At 44.9% G+C, this 13,137-nt stretch overlaps 1 long non-coding RNA gene across 1 annotated transcript; it reads right to left on the bottom strand.

Annotated features, from left to right (window-relative positions):
• Positions 1-3,872: 3,872 nt before the first annotated feature.
• LOC140213622 (uncharacterized) lies at positions 3,873-9,628 on the bottom strand. The gene is made up of 3 exons (XR_011890532.1): positions 9,601-9,628; positions 4,854-4,877; positions 3,873-3,897 (listed from the first exon to the last, which is right to left on the bottom strand). It is a non-coding gene; the product is annotated as an uncharacterized lncRNA (long non-coding RNA).
• Positions 9,629-13,137: the final 3,509 nt, after the last annotated feature.

The following is a 13,137-nucleotide window of genomic DNA, read 5'->3' on the forward strand; positions in this document are numbered from 1 at the left end:
TTATTTATAGCTAATGAGCTAAGCAGGCATAAAAGAGGCTTACTGAAGAGCAGCACATACTGAGTAACGCATACCCAACCAATGGCATAACTTGGTGTGAAACACGTAAAACACGGTGGTACATAGTTTTCGGCACAGCCCTAGTACCAAATGTCCAGTGACTCAATTTGACACCAAAGAGCTCAATTCAGGTATGGTACATATCGACATTTCATGCCCAGTGGACCAATCTGGGTTCATCGAAATAATTTCAACAGCACCAAATCGACGTGTGCGCGCCTGTATCGAGCACAGCAGTGACGAGGACATCATCTACGCCTCATCAAGTGAATTACAATCCGTCAGTAAGGTCAGTAGGGCAATTGCAGTCCCGGTCTTTCTAGGAGTGTCGCCCCTTAGAGCGGCACCCGTCAGTTTCCCGTAGAATGCAGGTACATGGGGTACAGATAACGGCAAATATAGGGTGAGCAAGACAGGGGTCGTCGTGGTGAGGGCGAACAAATCTGCCGCCTATATGATGGCGCCCGAGTGAGGTGTATGGCTCTGTGGAATCTTCTGGTGGTGGACGAGTTCCCGGTGAGCGGCGGTAAGGTTGGACCGCCGACTGATATTGGTACGACGTTCACGTAATGTGGCTGTGATGGAAATTGCGGCCGACGCGTCGGCAGTCGAAACAAATCGGCGGATCAGCAGATGTTCGCCATTACTCAGGGTTGCGAGAAGGCCGGGAGCGAGGGGTACTAGTGTTGCGAAGAAGGGACCGTAAGAAAATGTAAGCGTCCGATTACTTGACGGAATAGACAGACTGAATTCCAAGGTTCTTCAACTTGTCGCACACGACAGGCTGCTCGAGGACAATCGTCGGCCGAGAATTGCTCGAAAAGGCTTGGAAACCAACCGGGGCTGCTGCTCCGATCTTCCGGTGAACGATACAAACGATCTTTTTGGACGTTGACGCGTGATGCGCAGAGTGAAGGTCCTCGCACGACCACGTAGCAGCCGTATTTCGAAGACGCATCAACTGGTGTGCGAGGCGACGACTTGTTGCTTCTTCGAAGCGTCGACATTCATTACTGAAATCGGCTATTGTGGGAGAAATATTATACACGAGAAGATTAAAAGCCTCGTCTGCTATGTCCTTCAGTACGTGGTTCACTTTGTCTTGTGGCATGCTCTCGTCAACCTTGCGGCAAAGGGCCAGAACGTCCAGGATGTACGTCACATTTGATTCGGTCAACGCTAGGACGCGGGACCGAAGTTCCTTTCGCACAGCTCGCTGACGGCCAACAGGTATTGTGAACAGCTCGTGTAGCTTTTGCCTGCATTGCTCCCAGTTCGCCAGTTCTTTATCGTGGTTTCGAAACCAACCCCTGCCTGTTGACTCCTGGTTGTCTATTTACACTTTCAGTTCCCCAGTACTTGGTTGTCAACTTTCGTGACCTCTATCTCTATTCTGTGTCCATTCTTTTCCGGTACAAATACTTGTGAACTTTGCCAGCCATTTATTTTCATCAACGTTCATGTGTCTTTCACCAAACCCAATTTTGTTCTGCTCTTCTTTGTCCGGCCCATGTCACCGTGCACTGCCTAATTTGTGGTTTCACCGCGTGTCCCCAAAGCCAACCTGCGGACGGATCTTTCGTTTGCTTCCAACCGCGAAAAGATGTCTCATTTTAAGGGAAGAATGACATTTTCGAACGTTAACGTTGCCACCATTACTCGTCTCCAGATTCCACGCACCACCTTATAGTTGTTATGAGCCCAAATCGCTGTATGTTTCACTATCGCTGTATTCCGCTTCCCCTTCATTTTCAGGTTATATTCGCGGGCCCTTGAGAATTTCCTTTGTTTACACATGCGCACAAGTATCTACATTGTTTGAATATTTGTATGACTTGCTGTTGAATTAAAATTACTCGTGTTTTCTGTAAAGGTCCTAATTGCCGACTTGTCTGTGCTAACCTAATCCTTAGATTTGTCGCTGCGCTGCCACAAATCTCTGGCATTGTCCGCTACTACCAGAATGTCATCCGCATAAATCATTGCGGGGACATTCTCTTGCGTCGTTTGTATACTACCCATGTTGCATAAACCAAACCCTAATTCACCGTTTCCCAGTCGCCAGGTGCCCCCGACGAGTGTGCCACTTAGACGCGATCGCGCATCTCCACAAGCTTTCGGGGCTTGTTTCAACACCTCGCAGTTCTAGCCACTCTTACGCAGTGACTTTGGTGTTGCGCGGCTAAGCCCGAGGGCGTGTGATCGAAAGGCGGCCGCGGCGACCACACATTGATTATTGGGGGATTTGTTGATTCCTTATTGGTTTCTCACATATAGATGTGGTGGGAGGCGAAGGAAAAAGCTATTCAAGCATGACCTGAGGGAGTCCTTCGCCCCCATACTGGGAAAGCCAACACCAGAGGCACAGATATGTTGTTCACACGGTCGTACACTTTCATAGAACCATCATATTAAACATAACATTGTCATACACTTTGACAAAACCATAAAATTAAACATTTCATAACGACTTAAGCGTAGTAAGAGTGTCATTAAAACAATATAATTAAATACAAATCAGAAACTGCTCTAGAGGTCGATTTTAGGATAGAAAGAATGTGTACAAGTCATCTAATTTTGCTTCGTGAATATCAATGTGTTTTTGATTAAACTCATTTAGTAGAAGCATTTGCCAACCTTAGCCAGAGCGACAATACGGAACGGTCCATATTTCTGTTGGTGTTGTGTTATATGATACTTCCTTCGGATGGACATTTACTAAACCCATGAGGAGAGAATGATGGGGCGAAAGGCAGGAGCGCTCGTGTAACATTCATTGTGTGAAACTTTACAGAACACTCAAGTGATCGAAATTAATCGGAATCCCCCACTACGATTTGCCTCATAACCATATTGTGGCATTTGGTCGTAACACCGAAGAAATTATTGTAATTAAACTTAAACAATCAATCCACTTGGCGCAAACGCTCGCTTTAAAATTTTGGTATTTTCCGTCAATACGCAAATCTAATCAGATCAGCACTGCCCCGATTGTTACGAATTACTGAAAAAGAAATATGCAATGTTTTCTCCCAGGCAGCTGTTAAGGCGAATAGAATGAGTTGCCTACACATGAGCCATTTCGAGCCTGCCTGCCTGTCTGCCTTCCTGCCTGCTTATCTATCTATCTATCTATCTATCTATCTATCTATCTATCTATCTATCTATCTATCTATCTATCTATCTATCTATCTATCTATCTATCTATCTATCTATCTATCTATCTATCTATCTATCTATCTATCTATCTATCTATCTATCTATCTATCTATCTATCTATCTATCTATCTGTGCGTGTGTGTGTGTGTGTGTGTGTGTGTGTGTGTGTGTGTGTGTGTGTGCGTATAATCTTCCGCAGACCCAGTAGCTGAAGTAGTCTACCTCTTTGGGCCACTAGGTATGTACTCCTTTTATTCATTTCAGAAATGACTCTTACGATCACAATTTCAATTTTTCAATAAACATAGAGGCGATGGAGGTAGAAGATGGCATAAAAGTACGAAATAAGTTTACTTTTAGGGTTTAACGTACCGCCACCATGAACTGGTTATCATGCGCAGAATAGAGGGCAGGCTCCGGATGAATCCTGACCCCCTACAGTCTTTTACATTCCACCCAATGCACGCTACAAGAACGTTACCGAATTCCGCCACCATCGCAATGTGACCGCGTTATCCAGGTTCGATCCGGGACTTCGCGCTCAGGAGCGAAATGCCGTATTCATTGCGCTACCGTGGCGCTCTTGCGAATACTCTTAAGCTCGAGATACCGGCTTAACGCGCAGCGTCTAACTCTTAAAATAACAGCACTTACCGGTAGGTATATGATGCTCTGCAGCTGCCCGTTTCGTATCATGCGAGAGTGAAGATGTGAAGACTCAGTGAAGATGTCTCTTTCAATGAGGTATGGCACAACCCAACTTTCACAACTCCTGATAGTAACATTCCAAAGCAAATTCGTGGCTCACACTGCTACTGCGTTGCTGGATGTTCATTATTTAACATTTCATACCGACCACTCCACCACACACCACATATGGGCCTTCAGCCCTGTAGCACAAAGAACTGCGCTGGAACTCGCTTAAAAGAAGGACTGCAATATCTCGGTTGTGGTGTAACTCTTCATCTGTCTGCATTGCTTTCGCGCTAGACTTTGTTCGAGCCATTAGCCAATACACAGTGAATTCGGGAAAGTTTTCCCGTATATTGCTGTTACCTTTATTTCTCGCTATTTTTGGCTTCCAGAAACGTTCCTGAACCTTTCGAGTCGTTGTTTCCACAGCGAATATTATCAATAAGAAAATGCCGATTACATCAAGGGTCAAATTCTGTTTGGTGCTGTACCCACAAGTGCTCGAGTGATTGAATTTACTTGCAAAAGTTACACCACTTAACCGCTTTGTTCTTCGAAAAAGCGCTGTGCAGTTTGAGGAGTGCTGGAGTTAGCAAGGCATTGCTTCCGCACAGGACATTCGCACCTTGAAGCCTGAAGGATATCATGTGAGTTCCCTATACGACATTCTGTGGCAGCGGTGTATGTTGAAACAATATGCTGAGCAAATTAAATTACTAAAGAGTACACACAGGACTACACAGCTTGCCTCTCGGCGTAGCGCTGACATTCCTAATATATGAAGGGAAAAGGAAAGGAGTGCTAAATATTCAGGGGTGAGTAACTTTTCCTTTTATCGATGACTAGATTACGAAGACTCACTGACTTGCAATCATGGTACGGTGTTTTCTTTTTTTTTTTCCAGAGAGAACGGCGTAAAAGCAACCGGAAGAGTCACTTACCACCATAGTTCTTGGGTCCAGCTTCTGACAAGAGTAAGCCGTGCATAAAGAATAAAGAGGTGACGGTTACATCTCTTGTAATTGAAGTAATGCTAAGAAAATGCGAGCGATATCAAAGAGCTCGTATAAAGCAGCACAGAAACGAAACTACCAGCGTAAGTTGTCTGGATGCGACAGTCAAGAGTTCACATTTAGTTACTTCTGCTAAGTTTAGCTGACTAACTGCTTTTTTTTCAACATTTCAATCGCATGCAGCACGTAGCGCACCTCTGTTCACGTCAATACACCTGAAGTTGAGGACCTTCCTTGCACCATTATTTGTTCTGTGCAGGTCACTTATTGAGTAAATCCAAGAATGAACGTTTGTTGTACTTGAGCTTAGGACATTTCGCAAACGCAAACTTCAAGTGAAGTAGTAATAAAATCATGCCTGTTCAGAAATAGAAAGGGAGGACTTGTGGCGGTTTGGTTGTAGTCATCCTTCAGGTCTCCCTAAAAATTGAGTTGGTGTTACATTTAAGATTATATGACGCATACGTTTGGAAATAGTTAATTGGGGCGCTAATGTATTTTGTAACATAATTAAAAACCGTCTGCGTAAACATTCCGTTGGCATTAGTTTAGAAATGTTGGACGCAGGCGTTTCAGAAACGGTTAATTATGCCTGCAATATATTTGGTAAATTAATTTAATGCTTGATGCCTTGACAGTGGTGCTTGCGTTAAATTCTGTGTTTACATGTGTGCACTACGGCTAGTTTTCAGTTTAGCAAATGCAATGCATGCACTAAAGCAAAAATTTACGATGTGATTTATTCAATATTTTAAAATCGACACCTGACTTCAGGATTCATTGAGGAGGAAACATCCACCTCATCGGGAGAAACTCCTGAATAAGCGCAAAAGCACTACCTTCAAGTGGATACAAGAAAACAACCTACGACAACTAACCAAACAAGTGTGCCTAGCCCCGATCATATGTGTTACAGATTGAGAACATAAAATAGCCAGGTTGCAACAGCCCCTCCTTTAAAATGCATTTCCCGTTCTTGCGCTCGCATCGTGAAAGGTATCAGCAGCACTCCCCCCCCCCCCCCCCCCAACTTATCAGCGGGATGGGTCAGTTATGCACTTAGAAAAATAGGAAAAGTATAGACTCGAGCGATATAAATCCTTACCGCATACTTGCCCATGTCCTGTTTGTTAAAAATTGCATAACGCGTTCATTAAAGCCAATGCGATCACATGTATTCTTAAATGATCTTAGCAATTGACAATAGCAGGATCTTTGTGAGTCGGGCTTAATATACAGGGTGATCATTTTTAACTGTGATATAATTTTTCTTAAATTGCGTGTGGCTCATAGCATAATCCTTGTCATGAGCTGGATTATTCGAAAAGGCTGACATTACTAGCGCGATAAATCAAAACGCATGTACACTTTGTTTAATTCACGCAGCATAAGCTTGCACATGCGCGGCAATAAAAGAAAAACTAAAAATAAATGCGGGAAGGTGGACTATCTCTTGGTGATAGGCAACTCGAAATATGGCATCTCTTTCACGTACAAAGTAACAGGAGGGTAATTCCGGTCCCTTATCGTGTCACCTGTCCATTTCCTTGTTACTGTGTTGTGTCCCTATTGGAAAAGCCAGTATGCAGAGTCAAATTCCATGCTGGAATATGGGCCCGTGTCGCGCACTGGATGATAGGCTCGGCATACCGGCAGGTGCTGGGTACTGCTGCGTAAAGTAATTCCAGAGCGAGAATAAGCGCTACCTGGCCACCGCATATAAAGTTTTTATTAAGGAAAGCAAGAAAGGGAGAGAGAGTTTACTGGAATAAAAATAAGAAAAAGTAAAAAACGAGTGTTAGCCACAGAAGTTCATCGCCAGAGCTACAGATCCCAAAGCCGGTACTTTATCCCTTCGCCACTCTAGGAGATGCGAAGGTATGAATAATTTGCCATATCGCCGCTTTAGTTTCGCACAGATACTTGCCGCACGGACATGGTAGAAGCGCTATCGCCCCGCAACTAAAATTTACGCCTCTATCGGTAAGAAAAGCTTGTTGTCCATATTCAATAGTACGCTTGGAAGTGCCACAACACAGATTTTCTTTGGCGATTCGTATTTTAGCTTCAAAACGAGTTCCAAATGAACCGCCGACCCGGGATTTTGTATGGGATGTTCGCACCAATCTGGATAGCCGTTCCCTATTCTTCTGGCAAGGGATAAGGAACATTTTCTTACTTCAGTGATCCGTTTCAATTAACGCGTCTGTCTAGTCACATATCTTCGTAGGAAAAACGTACGCTAGGGCTGGCAGTCTTCTGCGACATGCGTATGTTTATAGCGCGTCCCGCGGGCGCTCATCGCTTCATGTGCAGACGCTGTAGACAAGGAAAAACAGTTTACTTAGGAACTCCCGATACGAAAGTTGTGATACAGAGTGATTCATCCTTGTTACACTTGTTGATTCCTGAGGCCAGACGGGCTGATAGCATGTAGACGGACTCGGTTGGTACGCTGGGCCTACGCTTAAGCGAAATTAACGATCTTGGCAAAGGTACCGGGTGAATCCTAAAATATGTGTATAGGAGCCGCAGGACCATTTAATTATTGTACTTAGTACACTAGAGAAAGCGCAAGCGCAGGCGATGCCTCAGCTTTGTTATCCGTGCGATAATTTCAATCAGCGGCCGGCTTCCTGGGGATGCATTCTAACGCGTCTGAACGACTCCTGGCTATCCTGTCGACCCCGCAACACCGCGACAAAGGCGGCGACTAACATTCATCCGCTGCGCACAAAGTAAAAAAAAACTAGGCGCCATCTTGGGTTGCGTGATTTCGTTCAAGATTATAGCAATCCGTCCAGTCAAAAGGGAAATGGAAACAAAACGAAAGTAATCTTCAGTGTCCGATATGCATGCCTAAACCGGACAGCTCACACACCTTTATTCCAAAGCTGCGACAGGACGTAAACTTTTATGACCGCGAATATATACCGATATTTAGGACAAGAGACTAGTATCTATTGAAGAAATTGTATAATGCATTTGATATTCAATGATGGCTTTACCCCTTGCGTACTGGAACGCGTGCAGCACAAAGGCAAACAGCGCAGTTTCGAGATCTAGTCAGCAAACTCCAGTGAGAACCAGTGCGCCCCAGCATCTTAGCAGTGAATCCAGCCCCGCGTCCAGTGAGGCCTCCTATGGAGCGTTCTCACTGGTGTTTCAGTGACTCCCAGTGAGCACCTGCGTCCACAGCGCGATCGAGGTAAAACAAACGCGCTAGTTTCACAATAATATACGCTGGAAGACGCTGTCTTTTTTTTTAAATCGGGGTGTGTATCACTAATTTATTATATCAAGCAGAGCCTCTCTGGAAAGTAACTGTTCAATGGAAATGGTAGCCTTAAAATTTCAAGCTTCAACTACGCCAGTGTAGCGATCACTTCAAGAAAAGCTCCACCAGCGATATGAAGACAAGTTTCAAAACGATGATGTATATTGTTAAACACTGAGTGGAAGGCTGCGGGCGTTATTTTTGCAGTGAACTGGGTAATTTCAGCCTATAGCTCCTGCAATGTGTGAGCGGTGTTCTGGTACATGCGTCCTTCGATGGCACCCTACAAATAAATACCCATAAGAGTGAGGTCTGGAGAACCCGCAGGAAATGTCAAACTGGAGGTTATACGATTGGCAAAAGAAGAAAAAAATAAAACAATTGAGTTGTGCCCTGGCAAGGTGCGCACTTATCCCTCTTGTCGGAACCAACCATCTTGTCTGGTGTTGATTAGTAAGCTGAGTCAACACGAGCACAACATATGACCCACAGGTCGAACTACACATCTTGCGCTTTCATGTCGCCCGTGATATATCCATATTCTTGCCTCTTTTCTCACTAGAAAATTACGTTCCAGACACGCTGTTGGTACGTGGAAGGTCGTGAGCAATTTTTGGTACGTTATATGTTCCGTTAACTCCTCTCTTATAGCTGTGTATCAGCTGACCAGAGGAATTCCTCGCGATAGCTCCTTGAACTTTACCGCTTTGGAGGAACTTCCAGGATAAAAATATCGCCATCTGCTCGATCATAACAATTGTACTTTTTCATTCAAGAAAGGCCATATATTGCTGCTGGGAAATGTCAGGCAACTTGTAAAATGTCGCCACGCCGGAAAAACGATTACAGGTTGTAAACAAGAAGGGGTTTACCCGAGGGGCCCGATTTTTATTAATCATAAGAAGCCAACAAACACTGACACCAAGGACAACATAGCTGAAATTACTAGTGCTGAATAAATGAATTAAGGAAACGTTAAATTAATGGAAATGAAAGTGGATGAAAAAACAACTTGCCGCATAGGGGGAACGGTGTCACAACCTTCGCATTTCGCGTGCGATGCTCTACCAATTGAGCTACCGCGACGCCGTTTCTGCGTCCACTTTCTTGGGTATCTATGTTTGCTAGTAGAGCCCTGGGAGTGTTAGCCAGTGCCACCACTCACGTACCTTCCCGGCGGATGTGGAACATCCTTTCTGCCACAGGCATCACAAGAACGTGATCCTTTTCGGTGAAGGCAACCGGTCAGTAAACCCACACATGCTACCTGAAGACATCAATGTTGCCGGATTAGAGACCCTCGTTATGTAATAAATGAGGGTCACGAGGGTCGCGTTTCTTGATTTCTTCTGATATTATAGGTTGTGTAATTCTTGAGAACAAATGGCCGGTACTTACCCACGAGTCGTTTCTCATCGAGCGGTGCTATAATGAAAGGCGCAATAAATTGAAGTGTTACAAAGCATTTGAGCACGGAATAATTTCGGAAGCACATCTTCAAAAAGTACTCCATTTCTAGTACCGGCAAACACTCAGCAATGGAAACGAAGGGATCGAGCTTATCGACTGAATTCGACCTACCTGATACAAACTGGGTGAATGTTTTCTCATTTCCTGATGTGCAGAACATTTGACTCAATTTATTAGACAGATAGACATTCAATAAACGTCGTAAGGACCGCATTTAAAAAGCGGTAGCGACTGATTTCTCCAAAGTGATTCCTTTGTTGCTCTCGTTCTCGGTTTATGACCAGTCCTCATAATCTGCATTGATATTTTGTTATGTGCCGGGCGTGAATGAAAATTTATTGACCGAAACCCTAATGTAATGTTATTCTTTTATTCTCCACTTGACATGGCCAATGAAAGTATGGGGTTTTACGTGCCGAAACCACTTTCTGATAATGAGGCACGCCGTAGTGGATGATTCCAGAAATTTTGACCACCTGCAGTTCTTTACGTGCACCTGAATCCAAGTAAACGGCAATTTTCGCATTTCGCCTCTATCGAAATGCGGCCGCCGTGGCCGGGATTTGATCCCGCGACTTCGTGCTCAGCAGCGCAACACCATAGCCACTGAGCAACCACAGCGGGCTGACATGGCCAATACTCCATCCATATTTAGTATTATCCCAACCGTGCAATCAATGAGGTTTATTATGAGGAGTAGATTCCCCCTTGAAACTGGGCAGTTAGCTGGGCTTCCAACTTTCATCATGCTGGTAAAATTAATATGCATCTTTACCAAAATATAACTACAGATGCATGCAGCCATCTGCCAATTTTTATATGATGTCACTTTGCTTCTTCTCTACCTATGAATCACCAATGTTGCTAACGCTGATTGAGCTAGCACGTTAATTCTAAGTGCCAATTTGAAAATTTTTGAGACAAAATGTTGCACTTGCCCCCGCTATATTCTTGCCGGTACTTTGCAAAAAGATAGCTGCTGGTGTTCCGAGTCGTTCAATGCCCTTTTGGGTCCATTGCTTGCCTGACAGCCATTCTCGAAGTCTGTGCTTTGACGTGTTACAGTAAACGAAAGTAACATAGCTACCATGCTTTAAACATTTCTTAGTGCGAATGACGCAGACGAAGGCTAATGCAGTTTTATTGCGAAAGCAAATACGACGCCAGGTCTAACCGCTCGTCGCGTATGCCGTGGCCCCCCAGAGCCGGCGCTGCACTTAGCAGCTGGTGTGACGCCACCTCTTTCCGTCGCTATGACGACGCGTGACGTCAGCCTGCTCCCCGCCGCAGCTAAAAGAGAGCCGCTCGTCGCGTGCGTGACTCCCGAGCCGGCGCCGGGTCTAACAGGTGGTCTCTCCGTTGATAAGACGACCTCCTCGCCTTGCACTCGCCCCGTGGCGGCTTCACTGAGATATATAGCGGTGCGCTTCGCGACGGTTGATCAGTCTCGCCATGGAAGTTACCGACGAAGGGTCTATATCTGAATCTAGCTGCTCTACTGCTTCGGAACAGTTAAATTCTAAGGCGGAATCTAAGCAAGCTATGAAGAATGAGAGAAAGAAGTTGCAACCGAAATAAGGGGGCGCTGAGGATACCCGACACTAAGCAATGTTACTGCTTCATTATTGAATGCATCTGGAATACAGTGCGGGCAAGATTTGCGAAGAGCGTTGTATAGACGCATCTTGGCAATAGCTCGTTTAACAAGCTTAGTGCGAGCGGACTTGAAAGGCAGAACTGGATTGCTGGCGCACGGTTCATAGCTCTAGCAGATACCAACACATTCAAACCAGAACCGTATATCTCAACATCTGATTTGGGAATTTATTTAGAGTGTGTGCGTGAGGTCAAGAGCACTCATTGCATCTTTGATCATAGCCAACACCTCTCTGCTTGCACATTCCGCTGTTTGCGCTTAACAATTTAAAACGACCAAAAATCATCAACAAAGCGGAGCACCTTAAGAACATTCTTGTCTGTGAGCAAGGAATGTATGAGACGATAGAAATCAGCAATTACTAAGTCAGTAATGACTGGGGCGAGGCAGGATTCAATGCATACACCGTGCTTTTGCAAGTGCGGTGCCCCCCCAAAAAAACGTTAGCAGTTCTACAGAACCGTTAACTGAGACCCCGGTAGCACTTCGGAAAGCAATGGAGCCATATTGTCGATGGAATGCTCAACACAATCAAGAATGACTTTTTGTGCGTATAGAATAAAAGAGACCTGGTTTCAGTCGCTCACAATGAAAGGGTCGTCTAAAGATAAAACTTTAAGAGGCCTCTATGCAGGAAAAGAGCAACAGAGTTCTGTCATGTTCGAGATTCAGAGACAATCGTACTTAGTGGTACATCAACCTTAAGCGTTTTCGCGCTAAAAAGAGCTTTAAAAATATGCCTGCTCTTGCCTACCGCCTTCACAAGTTCTGAAACGTTTAACCTGTGCCAGTTTCATTGCTGGTATGTGTTGATGCACCACCAAGGACGATTGCCTCTGAATGTGGAACATGGCAGAGCTCTGTTGTTCCTTTCGTGCAGCGTCATCTTAATGTTTTACCTCTAGACGGTCCTTTTGTGAGCAACACTAAGCAGGTCTTAGAAATTTTACCGATAATAATGACAAAAGCTGTCAGGCCGGCTCATTTGACAGTAACGATCTCTTAGTTACACCAAAACCTCATTCTTGAACGCGCTGAGCATTCTGTCGACAAAAGTGGTTGCATTGCATTCCAAAATGCAACTGGGTTCTCAGGTCACTCTATTTGAGAGCTCTTAACGTTTCATTTACGGCCAACGTACATCCAGTTTGAAGGGACACCACACTTGCTAAGGCAGAGTGTATGCATGGGGTCCTGCATTGTTTCAGTCCTTACTGACTTAGTACTTGCTCATTTCGATCCTCATGTCTTGCTCGCTGATGTGTATATTTTTAAGGTATTCTGCTTCGACGGTAATTTTTGGGTTTCAAACTGTGAAGCACAGGCCACGGAATGTGAACGCAGAAAGGTGTTGGCTGTGTTGAAAGGTGCAATGAGCCCCCTTAACCTCCAGTCCCAGTCAATGGCCAATTAAGATTTTAGTTATCCGGTTCCGATTTAAATCTGTTGGTGTCTGCTGGAGCTATGAACCACGCGCCAACAAACCGCTTCTGCCTTTCAAGTCCGTCCAAACTAAGCTCGTTAAACGAGCTATTGCCACGTTGTGCCTATACAACACTCTTTGCAAATCTTGCCCACACTCCATCTCACATGCTTTCAATAATGAAGCCGAAAGATTGCTGAGCGCCGGTCGTCCTCAGTACCACCTGATTTCGATCGCAGAGGGCCTTCTCATAACGATAAGCAGAACGCCACAAACGTGCTAAGCTCACGTGCAGCGTAGGCAGAAGATAGCTGTGATAGGTTACATTCACGCGCTATCGCACAATCTGAAAAAGTTGACCCAGCGTTGCTACGTGAAAGTCGCG

Source organism: Dermacentor andersoni, chromosome 10, assembly GCF_023375885.2.
Source record: "Dermacentor andersoni chromosome 10, qqDerAnde1_hic_scaffold, whole genome shotgun sequence".
Taxonomy (NCBI): Eukaryota; Metazoa; Arthropoda; class Arachnida; order Ixodida; family Ixodidae; genus Dermacentor; species Dermacentor andersoni.